The sequence below is a fragment of the Topomyia yanbarensis genome, chromosome 1 (genome assembly GCF_030247195.1).
Source record: "Topomyia yanbarensis strain Yona2022 chromosome 1, ASM3024719v1, whole genome shotgun sequence".
In the NCBI taxonomy this organism is placed as follows: domain Eukaryota; kingdom Metazoa; phylum Arthropoda; class Insecta; order Diptera; family Culicidae; genus Topomyia; species Topomyia yanbarensis.
Window position 1 is genome coordinate 1,674,677 of NC_080670.1, and position 25,085 is coordinate 1,699,761.

The 25,085-nt window shown below is 39.9% G+C and overlaps 1 protein-coding gene and 1 long non-coding RNA gene across 8 annotated transcripts in view; both read right to left on the minus strand.

Annotated features, from left to right (window-relative positions):
* Positions 1-25,085, minus strand: part of LOC131676570 (nucleolysin TIAR) — a 557,873-nt gene that overhangs the window by 410,865 nt on the left and 121,923 nt on the right. The window lies entirely within an intron of this gene.
* Positions 7,045-8,191, minus strand: LOC131676573 (uncharacterized). The gene is made up of 3 exons (XR_009303205.1): positions 8,142-8,191; positions 8,012-8,079; positions 7,045-7,934 (listed from the first exon to the last, which is right to left on the minus strand). It is a non-coding gene; the product is annotated as an uncharacterized LOC131676573 (long non-coding RNA).

Genomic DNA, 25,085 nt, shown 5'->3' on the forward strand with positions numbered 1-25,085 from the left:
AACTTAATTTGGAAGTATGGAGTCTGGAATGTAGAGCCTCAATTCTGGAAACTGAACTCGTCCAAACACCAGCCATAGTACCATCATTGCGAAATCAAATGACAAACACTCGTCACTCGTAAGTGCAATGAGCAAGCAAATACATATGATCGAAAATACCACTGATCCCCAAGATGTAGTTAGCGTGAAAATATTGAGCATTGGACCAAATTGTTTTTCCCTTTGCTCCACTCGCTACAACATTCAATTGCTACCGCCATCTAGTTAAAAACAGCTTTGGTTCGTAATTCAGATATGTCTCAATAGTTTTGTGATACTCACTTTAAACTATGGAGGATCAGCCAAATCAGAAATGGTTTTTAATGAAAACTAATCATTAATTAATTGTATTCAAATAAGTTTAAATTTAATTACGTCCGATAGAGTATTCGGGCAAGGCACGATTGATTAGGCGACGCTATTGTTACGGTCGGAAAAACAACAGTGTATAAGAAAAAACACATAAATCTTCCATGGTTGAACCTCATACAAACGCAATTATAACAAAGTTTAACAAATGAACCACGCTAATCATAACTCATTTAAATGGATATTCCGTTCTAGGAACCATTCGAGCCAAGCTGACACAACAAAGCGCACTATTTCCCGCCATTCAAGCGGTTATTTAAAATTCAGAACACAATTCACATGCTTATGGAAAACGAGCAAACAAAACATTTTAACGCTGCCGAAATATGAGCTCTGATATGAAAATTTCAAATTACCATTATCGCACCCAGTGCGAGAAAACCTTTAGCAAAAAAAAAAAACAAACAAAACATACAAACACACACACACACAAAGCATATTTGCCATTCCCCGAGTTTGTCATTTCGCTCGGAAAATATTTCCGAAACGTCAACCGTAAATTCTGCCCTGGTAAAAATTGGTTAAATCAACAAACGAGCTTTGTTTGATCCAAATTCGTTGCCTCCTACCATTCACACAACAGAATACAGCCTGCTATGATTTATTTCCGCCGCTCCAATTGCCAAGGCGAAAAAATTACACCAAACTGCTCTGCTGCGCGATATCAGTTGACAATTCCTGTCTTGGCTTCCGCTGCCAGTAGAGGAGGAATCCATCCGTCCGTTTTGTTCATACGCACGAACGGACGGATTCCAGCCGGGAGTAATTAAACAATTTTGACATATATGACGTGTCAAAACTTTTCGGATTACTTTTTTGCTCGCCCAGCCACACTAGGATGTAGGGCTACTAGGACCAACCTTCGCCATGATGATGGTGGTGGTGGTTTATGGAGTTGGCCGGCTACGGAGAGACTATAACACCAGTGACGAGATTTCATGTTTGCTTGCCAGCGTGTATCGGCGTGTGTGTGGTAAGGAAGAAGAGCTTTCGTTTGAAAACGATAAATTTTCGCGATCTAAATATTTACTCAATGAACCAAACGGCACCGAGCGAGCTTTTTCGGGTATCGCCATCAGCACGTTGTGATCAGATTTTGACAGCGCCGCGAGGCCGAACGATGTTGAATAGGGTTCGGTTGTGTGAATACGTGAGGAATCGACTGCTCTGGGGAAGGTTATCGTAGATTTTTGTTGCATTAAACAGACTAGTTTCGAGTTTTAGGTCATATGAATAATCTGCACTGCTAGCGAATAGAGAATAGATGCACACTACCGAATGCGATTTATGTTTTACACTACAGAGCTACGATCTGACGTTGACGATTGACGTTGAAATGTTATTAAATAATTTGTGGACTAAGATGGTATGGTATGCGGCGTATACATGTTAAATCTCTATTACTAATATGAAGAAATTAAATCATGAATAAAATATGCTTCTGGCCTGTATCTGATACCTATAATCTATTTACGAGCAGTTTTCAACAATCGAAAAAGTTTCACAAATCACCTACCATTTGATTTTACACTCGCTTATATCAATTGCCAAGTACCCCGTAACGAGAAATTGACGATAATCGCAGTTTAGGAAACTGGCTGATTGACACACACCACTTTCGGTAACAACCCCTATTACGAGTCGGGAGAATGTTCGCAACCGGCAGCACAAAATATCATTGTCAACCCGTTGGAAAAGATTGCACACATGATATATTGCCTCCTGCCTTTCCATCACTTGTGTGTCACGATTTTCTCTAGCGTACCATGTTCTCCCTGTTAGCAGGAAAGCACAAAATTTCGAAAATTTTCATCTACATACCCCGGCCCCGTCGGCAACCGCGGGCAACACCGTCTTTTTCTTTGTCGTCGTTATCATCACCACCCAATCATGGGCGGCAATCAGAGTAGGCTGTGATGTGTATGATATCTAGAAGAATCTTACTTTTCACCAACTAAACAACAGACGGTTTGCTTTCACTTTACCCGCGACAAAAGCAGCGCTAGTAGTAGTAGGCTTGGAAGTCCCTTTTTCCAGCTAATATTCTACGGCGGGGGAATTTGATATGCCTGAGCTGCTGGTAGGGTGCGATGACTGACACAGAGCGGGGGAAAGAAACAAACGATTCCGCAGTGGAAAATCGTTGCTGTTGCGTGTTTACTGCGGCGGAGGCTTGCTTTTCTTTTCGTCCGGGGAGAATGGTAACTTAGAAAATTATCTCACCAATTAAAAAGAAAAGTTATGAAACGGTTGAAAAAAAAAGTTCCGCAGTAGTTGGTGGGAGTGCGGATGGCGGATGAAGAGAAAAAAAAAATCCTTGTAAGACGGAGGCGGGTAGTTGAACAAAGTTTTTCACTTTTGAGCTTCGCGCTTCTTTTCTTCCTGACTGTCGTTAACTGCGGTAAGGCAACAATTTATTTACGATCGTCCGGAGGTTTCTCGCCAATCGTCGACGCATTGTTCCACGGAACAGCATCCTGCCGTGTGTTTGTATTCGACCATATTGAATGGATATGGCGAAACTTTTATATTTCAACGATGAATAAAAGTAGGAGAAATACGGGGTACCGGTCGGTGGGGAACAGACTGTGAACGAAGACACCAGATGTGTCAGGAAGAGTCACGCCATGTTAGTTGATCAATTTTCCATCTTTTCACCTCAGCTTCTTCTATCCGCTTACTTCGCTTCGGTGTACGGCTCCATGAAGAACTGTCAAATATGTGTGTGAAAAAGTATGTGGTCCCCGTTGAGCCCTTTTTCATCGCCTGAATTTTGAATTTTCTTATTCAATTTACATTTTTCCTATACTCGCGAGCAGGCAATATATATTCTTTGACATAAAATAAAACTTTATTACCTTCTTTCAACGTTTTGATTTATAATACAAGAGATAATAAAAATAAAATTGAAAAGAAGACACATCTCGGAGAAACTCCTGCTGATGCTGCTTGTGTGTTACCACTTCTGGCCTTCCATTCGGTAGGGGAACCTACGGGAAAGAAGGGAGGAAGAAATCATCATCATCCTTCCGATCTTCTCGGTGGCAGCAGCAGGAGTCAAGCTAAACAACCAATATGCATGATGGTAAGTTGGAGATATAGAGCTATTGAAAGCGCAAAAAAAGGAAGTCGGTAGTAAAACGCAACGAAGTGAAAAGGATGAGTGGAAATAGGGAAACCCGTTTTATCCCCCATGGGATAAAAGTATGAAAGAAAGACAATTCGGACCTCAGCGGGAGTGGCCATTCCAACTAAGCAGGCTGGGCGAAATGGGTTTCGAATGATCTCGTAAAGGAGCGGCTACTTGCGAGCGAAATTCCAACCGAAAGCTGTTGCTGGATTTTTGGAAAGTTGATTTTTGATTCACGAAGCTGATAGAAATTAAACTGTCTTAGCCTTTTTTTTCGGATTCAATTGAACCTGGACCTAAAGCACTAATTTTCTGAACTATTCAGGGTTGCTGCAAGCTGGCAAATTTGAACCAAAGCTAGCTTTCATATTCACTAACGAATCGCCGCTTTCGGCAAGGTGCACGTTTGTAAAACTTTTAGCGAGGGCTTTTTATCTAAATTAGGTGTTGGTGCACGGCATCTGAAGACAACTTCACAAAAAATCCGTTTTTAAATTCATGGACAGAAAATCACGATTTCGTGAACTGAACGATATACGAAATTTGTGACCAAGTTCCTGAAATTATGATTAATAAACGTCGTTTTCAAAAAACTAATTCACACCAATAATATACATGTCGTTACATTCCAATGTTTGGGTTACTGTGGTTATCCCTGGACATGTTTAGTTTTTGTTATGATTCTTGTTCATACTTTGGGGATGCAATGGTTTGTATAAAATATATCAACTAAAAGAACCGATATTTAAACGACGTTCATGATTCAGGAGCGACCATTTTCGAAATTTTTTATCACGTTCCCATGGGCCATGATGTTTTATTCTCGAGTTTCGTGCTAGCAGAGTATTGAGTTTGTGTTCATGATCTCAGGATTTTAGTCACAATTTTCGTTGTTTATATGCACGTTATCGTGATATTTTACTCTTGAGCTCCCTGTCGAATTTGACACGTGGAGTAATGTGACTAATGTGTTTAATTACTATCTTATTATTCGGAATACCATTTGAACTGGACAGTATGAATTGGATCATAAAAGTGTGACTTGTTTTGTGAACCATATCGAGTATGTGATTTGTTTTTTTTAATTCGTTTATTTGGCACAGCTCAATGCGTTAGCTTAGAGGAGCCGTGGGTCTTTTATATATTTACAAGATGTAAAATATAAATCACAATAAATTTTATTTTGAGCCTGTAAGATCCCGGGCGCGCAACTTGCTAATGCGAGCGGAGATCTTTTTTGCGTCGGGAAGATGTTCCTTTTCTCGCCAATTTCGGGGTTATCCATGTCTCTCCCATTGTCCTTTACGTCCGTATCATCATCTTGATTACTGCCTTGATACTCGCGATCAGATGTTCTTCCTGGCTTCTTGCCCTTGCGGATCACGAACTTGAACACTCCATCCTTGGTGGTAGTTTCTTCACTGGTGGTATTAGTTGAAGTACTTGATGTAGCTTTTACAGTTGTCATTATTGCCTGAACAGCAGCCACAAATTTGGCAACCGTTTGCGGTTCAGGTGAAGATATTGGAGCTTGGGTGTTGGCATTTCTTTCTGCAGGTGAGCTTTCCTCAGCGGTTTCTGGGCAGGGTTGTCTGTAGTGTGCCGTTTGTTCACAGAACTGGCAGGTATTCGTTTGTCCTTGATATGTACAAAGAGTTCGCTGTGTAATGTTATCACCCCTTTCAGTTTTGTACTGCAGGGTAAGGTAGGAGGGAATGGATTGATCTACCCGCATTCTCACCACAAAGACACCATTTGAAATACCTGAGAAGTAGCTTCTCCATGTGTCCTCCGTAATAGATTCCACTGCTCCGAAATTCGAGATGAATCTTTTAATTGCCACTTTGCAAGTAAGTGGAGATAAATCATGTAATTTAACTTCAATACAGGTCGGACTCGATTATCCGGGGATTTGAAAAAAATCTCACCCCGGATAATCGAATCACCCGGATAATCGAATCAAATTTTTTTTGCGTTTTTTCATGAATTTAAGCTTCATTCGTGGAGAAATTGGAAATAAAATGACCAGGACAAATTTTCCTATTATGGTAAATATAAATGTACCTATTTTGGCCCTAGTCGATTTTTCAGACTTTCAGGGTGTGATTTGTATTTTCAGTTGGTTTTCATTTATTATTCATATTGGTAACGAGTTAACGATATGTATCAGTTGATTATAGCTATTTGTACAAGAATTCTAAGATAAACTTTTTAATAAGGTGTGTCTTTTGCAATACAAGTCAAACTCGATTACCCAGGGCTTAGATTTTCCGAGGTAACTGATTCGATTACTCGAATACCAGAAAAAATAAAGTTAATAAGTAATCTGGAGGTCGTCTGTTTCTTGGCTCCAGTTTAATTTACGTGGAGTGTCACATATCACAGCTAACATGTCTAGTCATTCTAATTAGAAGAGTGCGTGTTGCGCACCCACAAAGAGATCCTTGTCATACTTGTCACTAGCGAAGGACTACCAGGTTCCCGGGCGCCTCAGCGAGAAGTACTGCTGGCGCCCTCTTTACATAGCCTATCATCCATCTTTGCTTGAGCTACCCAAGAATTGGAATCACCTCCAGTGACGGTCGGGTCTCTTTTCAAAATCTCGTTAACCATTTCTTGACCAACTTTTTCTACCACGTATAGGGTCCCAAAACTATTTTTCCTTAAAACTGTTGGCGTCAAGAAACACGAAAAACCTGGTTTAAGAAAGATAGGTGCTTCTTTTGCTGCTGCTCAATATTTACCTTCCGATCTAGTCCAATTGCATGAAAAAGGTAATTGAGGGCAATCTAAATTAGAAAGTTTTAGCAGTTTTCAATAATATTCCCAGGCTAAGAAAATATTCCAAAATTTCATTTTCGCCGTTAACAGAAACTATCCCTGGCAGCACTGCTTCAGCGGAACCCAACCAGATTAAGTGTAATAACTTCTGTTCTAATGCTAATATTTATAACTTTTAGTGCTCAAATGAAAGATCTTAGTCGCAGTTATTAGCCTTACTTGACGTTGTGTAAACCAAACGTTATAGTCATATAGAAACATGGTTGTTCATCAACCAGAAGGGCACGAACGGGTCAAAGATGCTATTAGTATCAAAACACTTCAAAACACTTCAAATTGTCTCGGAAGTCTATTATTTATTGTTACGGGACCCTATGGTAGTTTGAAAAATGGAATTGGAATGGAATGGCCATTCACTGCCTTACGAGAACCTGCTCCAGAATGTCCGTTCCGTGGTGAAATCACCAAATGTGTAACTGGCCAGCCTAACGAGCTTCCGAGGTAGGTAAGTGGGTGGTTTATGCGCCACTCTCAGTTGAGAGACCACCCACCTGTCATAGAGCTGCCCGGCCTAGTGAGACCCCTCGGGAGAAGGTTCTGGTTTTCCTCTCTTTAGGAAGGAAGCAAGTTAGCTGGAGACACAGTCCACCCGCGTCGATGATCCGCGTGCTATACGAGCCAAAGATAATCCGAAACGGCTAATGCGAATTAATTCCGAAACGAAGATTACACTCGCGGGTTGTTATCATCACTGGCAAAGTCCAAACCGCCAATTCGATCAACCAGAGTTCGACTAGAGAGTGATTCCGGATGGTATCGGGGCCAACCTCCCCAGTAAAAAAACAAAACAACCAAAAAAACTAACACGACACGATTTAACTAGAACTGAAAAACTTCACCAAGACGACAATCAGTACATTTACCCTACGGGATGCATTTTTCTGCTATATCGCAAACAGCACATTTTCGCTACATCAATACATTTATTTATACAATCCTCCTTCAGTTTCTCATTCCGATATTCGTTTCAACCTAGCTAGGCAGTTTTCCCTTCCCTTCAATCATCCTCTCTCCTATCTAGTGCGACGCAATACTACCCATTGTGCGTCCTCTCGAGGTGTGCTTTGTTCAGTGCTGTGCTAATTGAACGGCAATCTATATGGGCGAGCCACGGATGGCAAAACTGGACGGTAGGGTACGGCCGTCTATGGTGACCCCATGCGCATGGACATCACAAACATAAAAACACTCTACTCACGACCTAGGTTTTACGTGACGATGTTGGGCGGGAGACGGCGATTCCTTCTACTGCTGCTGATGCGATGTGCGATCACTCCTGATCGCGCCTAGTGTACGACGATAATCTTCACCGCCGATTCGTGGACTGCTGGCGGGGTAGTGCCGCCGAATCTTCCGGTCGTCACCGGAAAATGTACTGGGTGTGCTGGTACTGCGTTTCGGTAGTCGAATGGTCCTGCCAAGGCGCGGTTTGACGGATGCTGCCTTCTTCCGGCCACGTGTACCACCGGGACCAACCTTGAGACGAACCGTGGGGTCAAGAGTGGTTACCAACGAGGAGATGTGATGCTTTGGACGTTCGACGGCTGCCACGAACCTGTGAAATAGATTGCCGTTGCACAGGAACAAATAAGCACAAGCACATTTTTTTGGTAACCAAAACTACGGGTTTACCTTAAAATCTTCTTCGGCGCGCACACAAGAATCGCCAAGCTAATTGGGTTGCACTATCAATTGCTATTCTGTTAGGGAAGGGAAACTGATTATTGAACTTGGTGAAACTTTTAAGGCCGAATTTAATTACCACGCTGAACACATCACGGCGCGAACAAATGACGAACCACTCTTGCCTCTTCCACTGATTAGTTCAAAGTAGTTTATTGGGCTTTGAGAATCCTCAGATTAACCGCGGTTTGAAGGTCTTCGTTAGCGGATCTGACGTATTTTCCACGAAGTGGACAATAGCGACATTCTCGAATTCGCATTAACAGTCCCGAGTTTCCCCAGCTGCATAACAGCATCTCATTTCTACGGGTGGCTTCAAGTGTGCCAGCCTGTCGCTTGCCAGCCATCAGAGTGAAACAGACTCTTCACCGAAGGATGCAAGGGTTCGTGAACTCTTGATAAGGTCGATAGCCTCTTTCGGTAGCCAAATTACACTCCCATCGGTAGCGACGCTAGGCAAAGCAAACTACAAATTGGCGCGTGCGAAGAACGGTGGTAACTCAAGTGGATTATAGCAAGTCTATTTTAAAGAAGTCTCTCTCGCGCTACCGTAGCAGCTCGATTTTATGAACGCGGTAAACATGAATAACGAAAATTAAATATTAATAATATTAAACAAAACTAAGTTAAATTATAACTATATACATTTACATATTTACAATAATGTACTCGTTACAAATGGTTCCAATACCATGAGATACAGTCTATTGATGCTATGCCAAGAATTTTGATACCCATATTGCTAGTATTCCATTGATATTCACAAATAGTATCCAAGCACTGGAACATGCTTCCGGAAATCCGGATTCCCGAGAACCGGTTGAAATAACCCAATTCATTTTTACCAAGTCTAAAAGTGGATGAGTTCTTGAATCCAAAACACCCAAAAGCATCAAAATCGGTTGGAAATTACCTTAGTTATTGGCATTTCAGTTTTGGGGGTACCCGGGTATCCACGTCGGCCTGTGACGTAGTAAAAAATTCAGGAGCCCCTCCTCACTGCCTTCTTACTACATCAAAAACATTATTACCCCAAAAACTTGACTTAGTGAAGCTCCAAGATGTCACAAAGTTTCAATTTCCAGCTACGGATAAAACATCGGAATTTCATTATTTTTCAACCTAAAAAGGTATCCGGGTACCGCGTCGGACACATAACGGTTAAGAGTGTTCCCATGGACTGAGGGGCTGTTTAAACGACACAACAATTTAGGTTATTATATATTGGCTCTAAATGAACAATTTCTTCAAAACTGGTTCCAATCCATGAAGGTCGGTTCCAAGTTTTGTTTTTTAGGTCACTTTGCGCGGAATAACCCATATATAAGCTATTTTTGAGGTAGGTTAAAATTTGAGAGGAGGTTAACCCTAGACCTCCAAATTGCCCGAAAAAATGTTCTATTGACTGCAATGATCGAATTAGCACTATAATAAGACATTATAGTTGAAATTTGATTTTTTTCAAAACACCCGGATAATCGAATCATTTTCCCCGGATAATCGAATCACGGATAATCGAATCCCCGGATAATTGAATCCCCGGATAATCGAGTCCGACCTGTATTTCCATTGACCATGTATATAGGGATCTTGATTTCCGCGTTGTCACAAACAAGCGCGTGTTTCAAGTTGTTATGCGAAATAAATCTTTTCGCCTGAGCGAATTTGTTGAACGTTATCAGCACCGCATGCCTGACGTGTTCAAGCTGTATGGAGGTGACTTCCGAAAACCGAAGCTGCATTTTCACCTTCAGCAGATGTTCCACATCACGAATGCTTGGTCTTATGCAAAAAGACCTGAAGTCAATAGCCACTGTGTTAGGCCGAATAATCACGTTTTGTTGATGAAACTCAGTCATCTTGAAAGATCACGTAAGAATACAAATAACGGTATACTTTGTTCTTCAAACAATGCACACAAGTAACTGTTTTTTTCGTTCGCTTTGCACTGGCTCGGATAGAAGCAGGAGCACACTGAGTATCGTGACCCCTGTCTTTGATGTTTGAAAGTAGACTGTGTATGCGATTTGTTCATCTATAATGAATTTTTGATACTCAGCGCAGTTTTCGTTTTCTGTCCGGACAACACATCGAACATTATCAAACGATATTTGAGATTCGAAAAGTTTTCTTACTTCCTATGCTCGCACCTATTATAAGTCTCTAGAAGCTGCACATAACTACATCTAAAAAAAATAAATTTTGTGGAGTAGTTCACGTGAAAATTTCATGACCAAGTGCAGAGTTGCATCAAAATGAAAATGATCAGGTATATCTTCTGAGCATCACAAGCACTCAAGATTGATCGTGAATCATGTACTAGGAATCATACACATACCCTCAAATCTCAACCGTTACAGAGTTATTGAACTTTTTGTGTAAAAAACTTATTTGTCTTAAAATACCTCTAACTTTAAAAGTATACTTTGTATTTTAAATGTTTTAGTTCCATTCGAAAGGTGAGAAAATTTCCTATTGAATGGTGTTCTCATATCTTTCAGTTAATTAGTTTTAATTACCTTTTTGCTGTAAAGTAGTTAAAAGTTAGTGTTTTTGAGGAGGTTTTTGCTAATTTTCTCGAAATAATGAAGTATGATTATAGCAATATCCGTTATCCAAAAGCTGGGTTTTAGGACGATTCATAATTTGTTCTTGGACATCATATTCCTATCTTTTCACATTTCTTTGTAATTTCATTACTATACTTTTTCTGTAACCGACTTGCAAGTGCTTAAAAGACTCTAATCTAAAAAATATGCTTTATATCGTTATTTACAAGATTTTATTGAAAAGCTGAGAAAATGTCCTATCAGCGTATGTACAAATATTTTTTAGTTAAGTGTACTAAATGATTTTTTACTAACGAAATAACTCAAAATTTGTGTTTTTTGGAGTTTTTTAATTATTCTAATTATTAATCAACAAAATTTATCGTTACTCTTGTTCATTTGATGCCCCTTAATGTTCTCTATACCTTTTTGTTTGACACTTTGTCTATATCTCTTTTCGTTTTGCTGCTATTTAATAGTTAACACAGCATGACCTTGCCCAAATGTAGTTGGTTCGCAATCGTTATTTTTGCAAATGAAACGATGTGAAAAAAACGATTTTGCGTCGAAACCAAAAGAGATAATTGGATAGAATCAAAGAAAGAACTGTAGAACTTGCTGAGATGCATTATTTCCATGACAATAGCGATGTTTATTATTTACAATTTTAAGAAAATTAACGAAAATTCTAATAATAGCACTAACTTTAAACTAATTTACTTCTAAAAGAATACTAAATTCACTTAACTGAAAGGTATTAATACATTTTTCTCTGTAAAATGTTCCTGGCTTTCGAATAAAAAGCAAAAAAAAACAATAAGTGCCATACTTTTTCAATTAGAGCTGGTATTAGTGAAAATGAGATAAAAATATCCAAGTTAAATAACCCAAACTCATGAAAATAAGAAAAGGTAAGTGTATCATGTCAAAGAACGAATTATGCAGCTCTTCAAGATTAAAAACCTGGATTATTAAAATGATGAGGTTAACTATTAGGATTTTCAAGAAATGAACGAAAAATCGATTAAAATTGTTTAAGTTTCAATAAATTACTTTGAAAAGGCTACTTAAACTGATTAGCTGAAACATGTGACGGCATCACTCAATGCGAAATTTTCTCACCTTCCCAGTGAACCAAAAATATTTGAAATACAAAATATACTTTTTGAGCTAAAGGTATTTTAAGACAAATAAGTTTTTAACACAAAAAGTTCAATAACTTTGTAATGGTTGAGATTTGATGGTATGTGTAGAACAATTTTTTTCTCCAAATATGACAGTCTATCACCCCCCGAGAGATTCTTAACCATGAACCAAACACCCTGTATATAAGGAATTATGAATTAGTCACGATGATTGAAAGGATTCTGAATAATGTTCCGAGTTTCGTGAAGTAGTTCACGAGAAGATATGTTTTATTTTTGTGAATTAATTCAACAACCAGATCATGTTCAAGATGTAATAAAACATGAATCAGTTCAGTCCATCTTCTGATCTCTCAAAAAGAAGCAAAAGATAACTACTCTATAGGCACCAGTAGAGCAAGCCAGCGCTTTGTTCTATATACGGTGTGCAAACAGTATTGTATCGTTGTCTCCAGCTGCACAGTGAAATGAGTCAGCGTCAAAATGTTCGTTTTATGGCCAAAAATAATTTCGATCGATTTTAAGAAAAATCATGCTCGACCCGCAGTACAGGATGTGGAACAACTAGTTAAACTAGTAACACCACGTCGAAACTGTGTTTTGATTACGTTTAGAAATTTGAAGACAGAAAACTTCATTGTAACGAACCAAGCTCCCCGTGTGTATGGAAAATGACATGACAGACGTTCGTATACATGACCGGCACTGCGCACTAAGGAAGATCACATCAAACTAATTACACTCAAGTTTTTTTTTACGCGGTTTTTTTTGCGCGGTATTTTTTTACGCGGTTTTCATTTACGCGGTTTTTGAAATTTACGCGGTTTTCATCTACGCGGTTTTTGAAATTTACGCGGTTTTCATTTACGCGGATTTTGGAATTTACGCGGTATCCATCAATGAGGTTCCCTTTATCGCGGATTCTTAAATTTAAGTGGTCTTCATTTACGCGGATTTTGAAATTTACGCGGTTTTCATTTACGCGGATTTTGAAATTTACGCGGTTTTCATTTACGCGGATTTTGAAATTTACGCGGTTTTCATTTACGCGGATTTTGAAATTTACGCGGTTTTCATTTACGCGGATTTTGAAATTTACGCGGTTTTCATTTACGCGGTTTTCATTTACGCGGCTCGTATCCCCGCGTAAAAAAAAACCTGAGTGTATATCGCAATACGGAGAAGTGGAATCCATTACGAATGACTCGATTTTTTTCGCCGAAGGATGGCGTAACCTATAGCAAACAACACTGATCACACATCCTACATGCCCGCTCTGAAACCAAATAACCCACTACGGAAAAACATGCATCGTAGCAACTAATCAAAACTCATCTCCTACAGCCAGCTCCTACAAGCAGCAATCGACACTTACAGATAAACCACAAACAAATACAAAAGCAACCAGTAGTGAAGGGCCAATGACTACAACAAGCGCTTCCAAATCAACAACCAGCATCGCCAATTAAGAAGCGACCCGTAAGAACAACAAACAAATCACAATCTCTGATCGTGAAAAGCAAGAAAGCAGTTACACAGATTTTTATACATTTTTTGCGCATATCAAGGATCAGTGGGTAATGGATTGTGAACATCTCAACATCTACAGCCAGTACCATCATTGAGGAAATTCACACAGGGCAAGGAGCAATGAAGAAATCGGATGATCGCGAACATAAAGGCAACAGGCACGATGACACGGAGCGAGATAGAAGTGAACGACCCCGAAGAAGCAGTTTGTGAGAAAAAAATATATCCCTGCCTCGTAAACAGGTTTCACACGTGCAATGGCTAGGTTCATGCGCGAAATCTCTCGGACAATCGTTAAAACTCGTTTTATTACTTTTATTAAGAGGCGAATGACTCTAAGGTTAAAAACTCTATAACCAAAAAATATACTTTTATTCTTACACATTTGCGTTTCGGCTTCGCCTCATCAGAAACCGACACTAACTTTTTGTCGGAATAGATTAGCGCCGGCTGGACGCAAATCGCTTCAAACTAAAACACACTTTGTGTTTCAATCGAACGACTGATCAAACGTCTATTCCGACAAAAAGTTAGTGTCGGTTTCTGATGAGGCGAAGCCGAAACGCAAATGTGTAAGAATTAAGCATTTGTGCCCTCAAGTGCAAAGACTGGTTTTACCAGCAAATTTTCACCCTAGTGAAACCGCAACTATGTCTTGCAAAACCCATTTCTTCGGTCCAGTCTTGGTAATTTTTTCGAGACGACTGAAGAAATTTCGTGAATAAGATACTCAATGTTGACTTCTAGCTCATCAATTGATTGCTGTTTATCGGTGGATACGATAGACTTAACGCAGTACCATACAAACTTTCAAAGACGTCAAATCGCAAAAAAGAGGCAACCAAGCGACATTACCGTCTTTCGATAGAAATCTTCTATCGAACATAGTATTCTATAAATTGATTGTGGCAACACTTGCATGATTTGTTACCCATCTTATTTAAATCAAACGTCTTCCAAGTCATGTGGAACAACATTTAGAAGTCCTGTCTCGATATTGCTCGTTTGTGATGTTGGCTCCAAAAATTTTTTTGAAGGAAACTGATCCCCTGATACCATTTGCGTACAAATCGCATTACATAGTCACTGGGGTCTCTAGTCTCTCACCCATATTTATACAGTGAAGACCCGTTTTTATCTGCCCCTTGGTGAATTTTATGCTGATAAAATCGGGACATATATTTTTCTTTCTTTTTAAGAATCCGAAGTTCTTAAAATATTCTTCTTTAGTCCCTACATATAGCCTCATAACCTTTTTTGATTATTTAGCGTGAACTCTCCTTAATGGTCTGACAGCGCAAAATTTAAAAAAAGTTTGTTTTGGATCTCGATAAAAAATATGCTCAAGAAAGATTTGCTCGAATTCAATTTGGTACGTCTGCAAGAGACCAAGTATCAATTTTCATATGATGCTGATAAAATCGGGACAAAAAGCTGATAAAGTCGGGGGTAGATAAAATCGGGGGCTGATAAAATCGGGTGTTGATAAAATCGGGTCTTCACTGTAGTTTCTAGTTATTTTGGTCCATGAATTCTGAAATAAAATCTATAAACTTCAAATGCTTAAATATAATATTTGCTTGATCTAGATAATCGTATCGAATCACAGTAGTTTTACCAGATTACTGAAATTCAAGTTCTTATTCTGGCTTTGTAAAGAAATCAGTTGTTTTTGCTGATACTTTACATTTTGAAAATTAAAATTACTGGTCTGCCTTGGGATCTAGAAATTCTTCAGAACTAGAAAAATCCGTATGCATTATTTTTAATTCGTATATCCGATGACCTAAGAAATGTAAATTTCATAAAAATTGGAATCTGTGAATGAATCTGAATACTTGCATAAATAGATAAACAGTTGTACTCACTTGTCTGATAATATTTCTGAGGATAGTATTTAATTTAGTATCATTTAAATAGAGAATATCATAAAGGTTAACGCAAACCTCGGGTGATGCTACAGAACTAGTAATGTGATAAGACGCCTGATCAAGAAAATATGAGTTGAACCTGTTTCTCCTCATCAACAAATCGCCTGCCTGATCAGAAGATTCAGAGTAAATCGCGACATTGTCTTTGTTCGAACAATCTCTGCAAAGGTAAACTTAGATTTCACTCTGATATATTCTTATCCATGGAGATAACCTTGACGTAGGTTCCGTCCTCCACCACAATGGGACACAATTCGATTAGTAAATGCCTGCAAACTTTCGTCAGACGAGCTTTTCCGGCAATATTTTTCTATTCAGTCTAATACACCTCATCTTATACACCTAGTAAAAGTGTAGTCTAGAATACTTCACATTTTCTAGCACCCTTTAATACTTTGGACCATTGAATATTCATTTTTGTAACTATAGAAAATTGTTAGGGACCATTCATAAATTATGTAACACTTTTTTACCCCCTGTGCGACAAATTGTGGCATGTTGTAACACGGGAAGGAGGGGGTGTAAACTAGATCGTTACGTAACATGTTTTCACCGAAGAAAATAATTTTGTTCAAGAAATTTGTCCCGTGATAGAGTGGAGAAATTTGTAACAACATGCGGGGAAAGGAAGTCGATTTTTAGAATTTTTTGCGTTACGTAATTTATGAATGATCCCCTACTTGTAAATTAACAATACAAATCAAATCAAAAATAAATAATTCGTCAATGTACCGTAGCCTTTCTTGTAACAGATAACATATTCTTAGGAGTCTTAGTTTTGAAATTGTTTTCACTAAGAACTTTTCAAAATTATGCAGTTTTCAGTGATTATCTCAAGTCACATCAGAATTAATACATTTATGCAATAATTTTTAAGCCACTCACGAAATTAAATCCTGGCTGGTTATAATATGCTTATAAAAAGCTAGTATATTTGAACATAAAAGAGCCGAAAGAAAACGGTTCAAAATTCTATCTGTATCATAACGCGAAATCGCCCAGCCTAAACTCGGCAACATCCTGGATGGGCTACTAGATTGATGCAGAAAAAAATACATTCCGATAAGCATACACCAACACCCGTGCTTACCCAGTCACACAAACACACACGCACAGCCAAGGCTAACCAAGAAGCAAAAGGCACACCAAGTGCAAGTCCTTCTGCACACCCCACCGCGTTGGAAGTTATGAAATAAACTGCGAAAGTGCATAACAGCAGCAAACACTCTGTTTCTTAGACCCCATCCAATCCCCATTTCAATCACCTCACCTCGCCCGGCTACAACAAACTGGCAACCGTTTTCTAAAGGGAAATCATCCCAGCGAGAAATATGGATTTTCTGAAAATGAGCCAACGCTGGACACTTCCTGTGTGCTGATGGGGGAAGCTTCTTGGAATCGCAACGCTACACAAACTGTCCTTTCGTGAAAGGAGGGAGGTGTGTCAGAAGAAGCCTGAGACGAAAAAGACACAAACTTAATGCATAACTTTTAAGCCATAAAATGCTACCCATAAATATGAAGTCTTATGAGTGTGAGTATGTGCGTGTGTGTGTGTGTGTTTTGAACGATCGGGTCAACCCAGTCGAGAGGAAGCAAAACTGTGTGAGATTGCAACTGTGTTTCCAAAGCCACCGGAAGTCAACCGACCAAAGCAGCATGCTTATCTTGCGGATTGTATATCTGTGTGTGTGTGCACGAATAGCAAAAAGTAGGCCTTGGCCGGACACTGAAGTTGTTTCAAGGGGTCGCGGTTACAGGGTAGAGTGAAAAGGGAAGCAGTTGAAAGAAATCTGTGCCAGTGTACAAGGCCCAACTGGCGCACGATTCGAAGAAAGATGAACATTCTCAAGAGACCGTACAATTTATGGTGGCAACTGGTCTGAATTTGCTTCGCTTGACAGAAAAAGATGGTTTTGATGTGCGTCAAGTTGGAAAATGAAGTTTATTAGCCGATTCGGTTGAATGGAAAAAGTCGTAATATTAATTGGTTATGGACTGGGGCCAAAAAGATTTGTAGGAGGAATTGTCCGGGGGCCAAAGATTGCATTATGACCCATAAAAAAAATCCGATGACATATTACGACAGCAATTTTACCAAATAAAAACAATGTTTTCTTTTTCAGTAATTGAATGTGCTCGAAGCACACAGTAAACTATTTTTTACTACAGCAGCAATTGGAAGTAAACCAACATTTTGTCTCTAAATAAATACTTTACAAAGATGCACTTTCGCCACATGAACTTACTCGAACAAATGCACCATGATGCAGATGCACTTCCTCAGCACAGCAGCAGCACATTACTTAATTGGATTTATTTAGCCCAGCATTTCCGGTTCCATTCTAATTCAGTATCTCTCTAACTTTCACACCACTTCCCCTTTCCGGAGGGTAACCCGCTTGAAAATCTTACGAGAAACGGGGGACGCAACATGAGCATTGTTCATTATTATCAGAATATGTTCTGCTTGTAAAGATCTTGAACCCTCACTGATCCCGCATCCTCCAGCCAGTCAGTGGTGTATGGTAGGAGAAAGTAGTCCTTCCCTAGGATATCATAAAACCCTTGATACGGCCCTGTCATCTTCTTCTCTGCTTTGCTGACGACTGCTAAGTGTCTCTGCACTCTGCTGGAGTGCTGCTGCTGTGGAGTACACATTTGTGATCTACCCACTTTCACTCCACGCATTCCGGTTGCACCAGAATTGATCCAAAGTTTGTCCACCCACAACCCTTCCCTCCCTCCAGGCTACTAAACACAACCCGAATCGCACACGAAGAGAGCAAAGGCACTTTGCAAGATGCAGCCAGAGCAAACACAAGTAAACAAAATATATGGAGCATGAATTTAATTTAATTGATCTCGGTCCATAAACACATGTTGTTAGAAGGCAATTAATTTTCTTAGCATTTTGCCGCATGGGTGCCGCCACTAACTGACTGCCACGCGAACACAAACCAAACACGGCACACCACTCCTGGCTGGCACTTGGTTTCGGCATCATTATTAGCTGTTTTCCTCTCAATTAGGGGAAATGGAAAAGCCTTTCCCAAACCCCAAACTACCACACATACCCACAGTTACTAAACGGGACCTAATAAAAATGAAGCACCGTTCGATGTTCTGCCCCACCATCATTTAATGGGTTTGGAGGGAGAGAGAGAGAGAGAGAAAGCGAACGGGAAAGGGACCCGCGAATCTTAATAGGCTGTGACACCACGACGCCGATTGAAATTCACCAACAAATGAACACAAACGGTAAGCACCCCGAAAACCGTGTATACTATGGCGCTGCATCACAGTAGGCCGTCCCAAATGTGCGTGACAGTGGTGCATAACGACGACGACAGCGCGGATGCAGCAGCAGCGTTGCATGTTCTTGAAAATGGCGCACCGCTGCGGTGTCCTGGCTTCCCTCTCCCTCTCTCTCTATCTACCCATCGCGTTCGGTCGGCGGAATTGATTCGCTGGTTAGGGAGACAGAGGGATGACGGGGGAGGGAGAGGAAGCGTAAATTTATCCACACATTTTGCATTAAACTATTTCACACGCACTCTGGTGGGTAGTTTACGTACTAGTTACCAGCGGGCAGAAGCAATCCGTTTGGCCAGAGGTGAAATTAGGTGATTGCAAGGGTACTCTATTGTGTAATTAGTGGGGAGCGATGGGATGTGACGAATAATTCTAGAAATGACAGTTCATTTCCCCGAATTGCTGATATAAGGATTGATATGCAGCGTGTCCGCGTGTTTGGTTGATTGCCGTTTTACCGAACGGTTATTTGACGAATAAATCTTTTGGTTGAAGGTTCAGCCGCGTAGACGAAAGGCAAAAATGAAAGCTTTGTAAGAATCGATCTTGGAAAAAGGTGAAATATCCAAATTCCGCCAATAGAGATTGTATCGACTGAAAAGACCTTGAATTATTATCTTAAGTTGTTGAAGAATATGTGTGTCGGCGAATATAATGTTCATACAATTCAGTTCCAACATATACGAAATGTCGTACTGATAGGATTTGATAGTTGTATGTCTCAATATAAACCAATTCTTTCCCAAGTATTCTCAATGTCGTTTTGAAAGGCGAGAATGTAGTCGAAACACCCCATTTCTTCCTTCATTACCCTGGGACCTGTATCTATTAGGCTAGCCCCTGGCGTACTGGGAGCTTTCATTTTCTTGGGAAAACTTCTGTACGTTGTTGGGCATAATACTTTGCTTGTTGTTTCAAAAAAGGTAGCAGACGTTTTTCCAGATCCTCATTCATGTAAATTTCCCGGTTGAAAGTCCAGGGGTGAATGAAAATATCAAGTCACAGATACAGATAGCTTGCCAAATCAGCTATTTCTTAGCGAGCTTCGACAGTTTGACGATAGATTAAAAATTATCTACCACCTTTTCCCTGAACTCAAAGCCTATTATTTTGATCGTAATACCATTTAGACTGCCAATCAACCCTTCCATGCCTGTTTTCTACGATCCTTACCAACCAACCAATTAATTACTGGAAACTCGTGGATCTACGGGTAGGCGGTATCGCAGCGAATAAAAAACTGCATTATACCACGGATATCTGACTAGGCCTTGGATTGGCGGTTCAAAGGGTAACACACTGATCTCATAAGCCACTCATCGTAAGTTCGAGCACCAGCCAGGGTGCAAAAACAGCTCTGCAATTATCCTGATACTGATGATACATCCCCCGCATCCAGAAGTCTTGTCGTGCACAGAATAAACTTTTTCTGAAATTCAAGCGAAACAGACAGGTCTCCTAAATGTAGATTATGGACGCTTACAATCCAATATTTTCAAATATGGGTTAAAGCAAATGGTCCTTAAAACAACCAACCCGTATTCAAGCAGATTCTCACACGTCAAACTATCATTGGTGACCACGCCATTGATCTCGACTTCGCGAGCGGAGATATATACATTTCTCGGGAACCAGGTGAAATCATTGGTTTCATTTGTACAGGGCCCAAAAGTGAACGAGTTTTTGAAACCAAACACCCAATAGCGCCAAAATCAGTTTGAAAATACCATAGACATGTGCGTTTTAGTTTTGCAATGCCCCTGTCAACCTACTAATAAACCAAAGAGGCCTCACTCAGACCTTCTCTTACTGTGTTGTTCATCCCTCAAAAAGTTATTCTAAATGATGTTCTAAAATGTCATCAAATATCAATTTACAGCTATGAACAGAGCATTGAAATTCGGTGGATTTTAACCAAAATTTCAATGCAGATTTTAACCCTAAAAACCACGTTTAGCACGTGCAGTGCGAAAAAATCCCAAATCATTTTTTTCTCTCCCATTCTGTGAATGATGATTTCGGTGGATTCTCCAACCACGGTCCGCCTCTGCCTTTTGGCGACACTTGTTCCGATAAACAATAGTGCATCCAAATGCAACGCAACTGTTTGCACTCTGTGGAAAGATCATACCGGTTGTTAACACACACACACGCACACTAACACGAAAACTATCCAGCAATCCCTCGGCTTTTCTGGTTGTACTTTACCAGTGAAAGGTTCAGGTTAATCCTCCTACCCCCCAGAAGCAACCTTACTGGGTCTTTGCCACCACGTAACCATGAGCTGGTGTATACCGATGTGATTATGTACAAATGTTTTGTCGGGTACGCACACACACACACACACTCACCGATTCGGGAAGCCCCAAACCAAACCTGATCAAACCAAATCTAACAACCATCAGATTACAGAATTCACAACAGCAGTGTCGCTGGTAGGTGTGTTGTGTATGCTTTTCGATGAGATGTGTTTTGTTTGAATTTCAAGGGTCACACACCGAACCCCGACAGAGTGCGTGGGGGACCAACACCAGTTCCGAATTTATCGGTGCTAAATGTTTGAATGCAGCAGCCGCAATGGGGTTTTTGAAATGGTTTCTAAATCCACTCTTTAAACTCACTTTTCCATTCTAAAACGGGGATTACACTGGCGTTTTGCTCCGACCGCGTTTATTGCTCCCGGCTGTCGTTCACCAGAGCTGACATTTTTCCTCTTTTTTTATTCAATTCCGTCAACGTCACTGTCACATCTCGTCACACGGATCTCGTCTGGTTGGGGCTGTGAAAGGATCCGATCGGATCAGATCCGTACACGAGGACAGAAATAGAGACAAGCCAAGACCGAGTGCGGAGAATAAATCTAGCATCAATCTGAAACTTTATTAAAACCTTCGCTCGTAAAATAATTTCTCCACCCCTTCGCGAAATGCATTTCTAAGCCGCTTTCCTAGTCAAGATCCCCGACAGCATGAGCTAAATAGATTTTCTCCTAACCAGCAATTTGGAGGCTTGCTGAAAAGAATTCCATCGGTAAGAGACCCGGCAACGGGAAGATTAGTTTAAAAGTTTTTCTTTTTTCCCCTCTCTTATCACAAGTCCCCTCCCTCAAACCAAAGCAGATGATGGGCATGCAGAAGCTTTTTGTTTATGGCTTTTTTCTTCTTCCTCCCCTTCTCTTGTGTCATTCACATTCTCGCTTTTTCTTTTTCTTCTTTTTATTTCATTAGAGATTGAAGAGCTTTAATCTCAAATCGCTGATGATAGCCGCCAAGTTGGGGAAAACCAAAATGTAGCTGGCTTCGGGCATTAGTTTTTTTCTTTTCTTCCTTAGCGTGGAACAAGGGAATAGAGGGGAAAGAGAAATGTTTCCATTATCCTCTATTTAGTGAGGAAATTGTTAGCAGAGTTTTAGAGCGGAAATTGAACGTTGCAAAATAGCGGTAACGACTGTCTGGCAAAAGTTTGCTTCCCATTCCGACATAGACGTAATCTGCTTGGTTTTCCATTGAACAGTTTTAATCGAATTTTCGATGGAAACGCACGGTGGATTGTTGTCGCTATAAAGAACGGTGCGTCTCCACCGAACAATGGTGGTGCGAATGGATGTCGTACAAAAACATAATTTCGACTTTTATCGGAGTGCAGAAAAGGCAAGCTCCAACGGAAGAAAAGTACCGCCATAAATTACCCTTAATATCATTTCGTTTTATATTCTGCACATTTGAATACATTTTCATAATTAAAATGAAATAAGAAAAACTACAATACGACGCCCGGTTCCTTTTCTTTCCGTCTCTGGGTGTGTGTGTGTGTGCCTGTCCACAAGTGACTCGCTGTCTGACTCGACCGGATATTCTTGTCGCTATCTTGTTGCGACTAGATACTCCAAGCCGCGGCATTTTCATCCTTTCTTATAGTTTTTTTTCTTGCTTTGTGATGAAATTGCAGATTGTGGCGAGAACTTTTTCCCCTAACCGGCGTTTGTTCCCCATAGTTCAACCAACGGAAAGAAACACTCACAATGTAGAAATTTAAAGTTATATCCACTCATCTCAAGATGAATGAATGTTTTCATTTGCCAGTGTTATGAAATGGTCAACATGTTGATTCGAAACGGATAATTACGAAGCTTCCGAAGAACAATTGTTAAAGGATTAGCAAAAATAACTCTAGAATGGTAGTTACATACCGAAATTTTAACAGAAAATAAAAAAAAAACAGCGAACGTTTCAACAAAACTGCAACCACACGGAAAAATGTGTGTTCAGGGATTCGCGAATAAATGGCCATGAAACGTGTTATAACGTTACGTAAATGAAGATTCGTGTGTTTTATAACTGTGTTAAATTTATCTTCCATAAAACCATATTTGGTTGTTTCGTGGACTTCGTCACGGTTTCTAATTAGCTGACTCCTGATTGTAATCACTGATTAAGAAATATTTTTTGTGGTCCATCTATAGGACGTAAACCGATTCATGATTCATTACATCTTGATCGCGATTTGGTTTTTGCGGTTGCGTATAAGTTCAAAACATTGAAAGTCTTGATATTTGCTCGTGAACTACTTTTCAAAATGTATGATATCATTCATGGTTCCATTCATGACTCGAGAACTAGTTACGATAAACCATTCGTCCGTGGTCTTAATATTTTCACGTGAACAATTTAACACAAATCGCATTATTTCTCATGGAGCTTCGTGAACGATCTAATCTCTAAATTTTCCGTGAAGTGCTTCCTAAAAATTAAATATGGTTGTGTCTTGCTGTTAGCAACCACTGATCCGAGCAGCAGATATAAAAAACTATCAAGATCTCGTTATTCATTGAATAAGGCTCGAAAAGAACGCTGAATGCCAAAAATACATTAAGGATTCACAATTTATTTCGTGGCATTCCAGAAAACTATAAAATACCGACAATCGATTGCACTTTCATGATCTAGTTTATATTGTCACATTACTCCGTGTAGTAATCTCGGTAACGCTAAGAGAAATTATGACAATCGTGACAAAACTCTTGAAAACCTGAATATAGTTTAATGCTCAGCTCTTCTATCTCAAAATTATGAACTAAAATCATGAAAAAAATTACACAATCACAGTAACCGTACCCAAAATTCCAGTGAAACACGCCCGGAATTTTGTTGGCATGAAATAGTTTTGTAGCCACACAAATAGTTTCATGAGCACGATGTTCACTGTTCATGAATTCAAGAGCTTGGTCACGATTCTCGTAAATGGCTCAATTTATGAAATCGCGATATCCTAAAATTTTGCCACCATTTTTTTCTGTTCATGGTGCGTGTAGTATCAAGTTTCGAAATCCTGAATCCTGCTTTGTGGGACTCGTTAATAGAATTAGTTGGTAAGGGGTTTCGAGATTTTTTTGATTGTTGTTCTACTGCAGATGAAGAGCTGGGTTCTCGAAAGGGCTCCCTGTCAGAATCACTCATTACAATTGTATACGAGACGGGAAATGTCACCCACTAAAGCACTGATTAAGACCATTTGCAGCGGGCCGTGATTCTGATTGTGATATTGAGTGTACGGTTCATATGTGCGGGCGAAGGGACTTCAGAATAGCGTGGACAAGAGCTTTTAGGGACAATTCATAAATTAGGTAATGTTTGCATCGGTGGGAAGGGGGTACGACAAAGTTTGACATTTTGGGTTAGAATGTTAAGTAACATGGTTTTACTGAAGAAAACTTTTTTTAAAATATTCGTTACGTACTAGGGGAAGGGGGATGAAAAAAGTGTGACAATTTGTTCCATAGGGGGTCAAATTTGAGCAATTTTTACGTTAGGTAATTTATGATTGGCCCATTATTATGTAAGAGCAGTAGAGTGCACTAAATCATCCGGGCATTTTGAGTTTTTGAAATATTAGGCGTAGTTGTGCGTATATGATCGCAATAGCATGTTCGTTTTTGTGTGTCATCGCGAAGCGCCCGAGCGTCTGTATGCTAACGTGTTCGACCGTGTGGGTTTTTGTATGTCGCGTGTGCTAGCAGCGCGCATGTAATTTCTCGTATATGAATTAAATTTTATTTTATTATTAATTATAAGTTTATGAGTTCACGTTCCATTCGCATATTCGCGTGTGCTCTTGAATGATCGCGTGAAACGTGAATCTGATACGTTTTTTTCAGTGTGCGGCTCAGATGCCAAAAGAGAGTGAGCTTTACTGTATCACTAGAGATTCCGATAATGTCGCCATGGAACGTGTTGTCTAGTGGATATGAGCATTATTTTCTTTGGTCGGTCCAGCCGCCCGGGGGTAAAGTTTGACAGATTCATGATCGCGAGAACATGGGCATTCAAAGGTTCACGTTTTAGACCGCACTTGTAAATTAATAACTGCTAAAAGGTTCACTTTATCACCGGGGTGTTAACTTGTTTAGCTAATCGCGGCCGTAGATGTTTGCGTGGATGGTCGCGAAGAGCTCAAGCGTTTGTATGTTAATGTGATTGTTTGCGTATGCAAGCGTCACAATTTTTTTTTGTAAACGCATTGGGAAATTCTTCAAAATTTTGTTGATTTTAGTGCC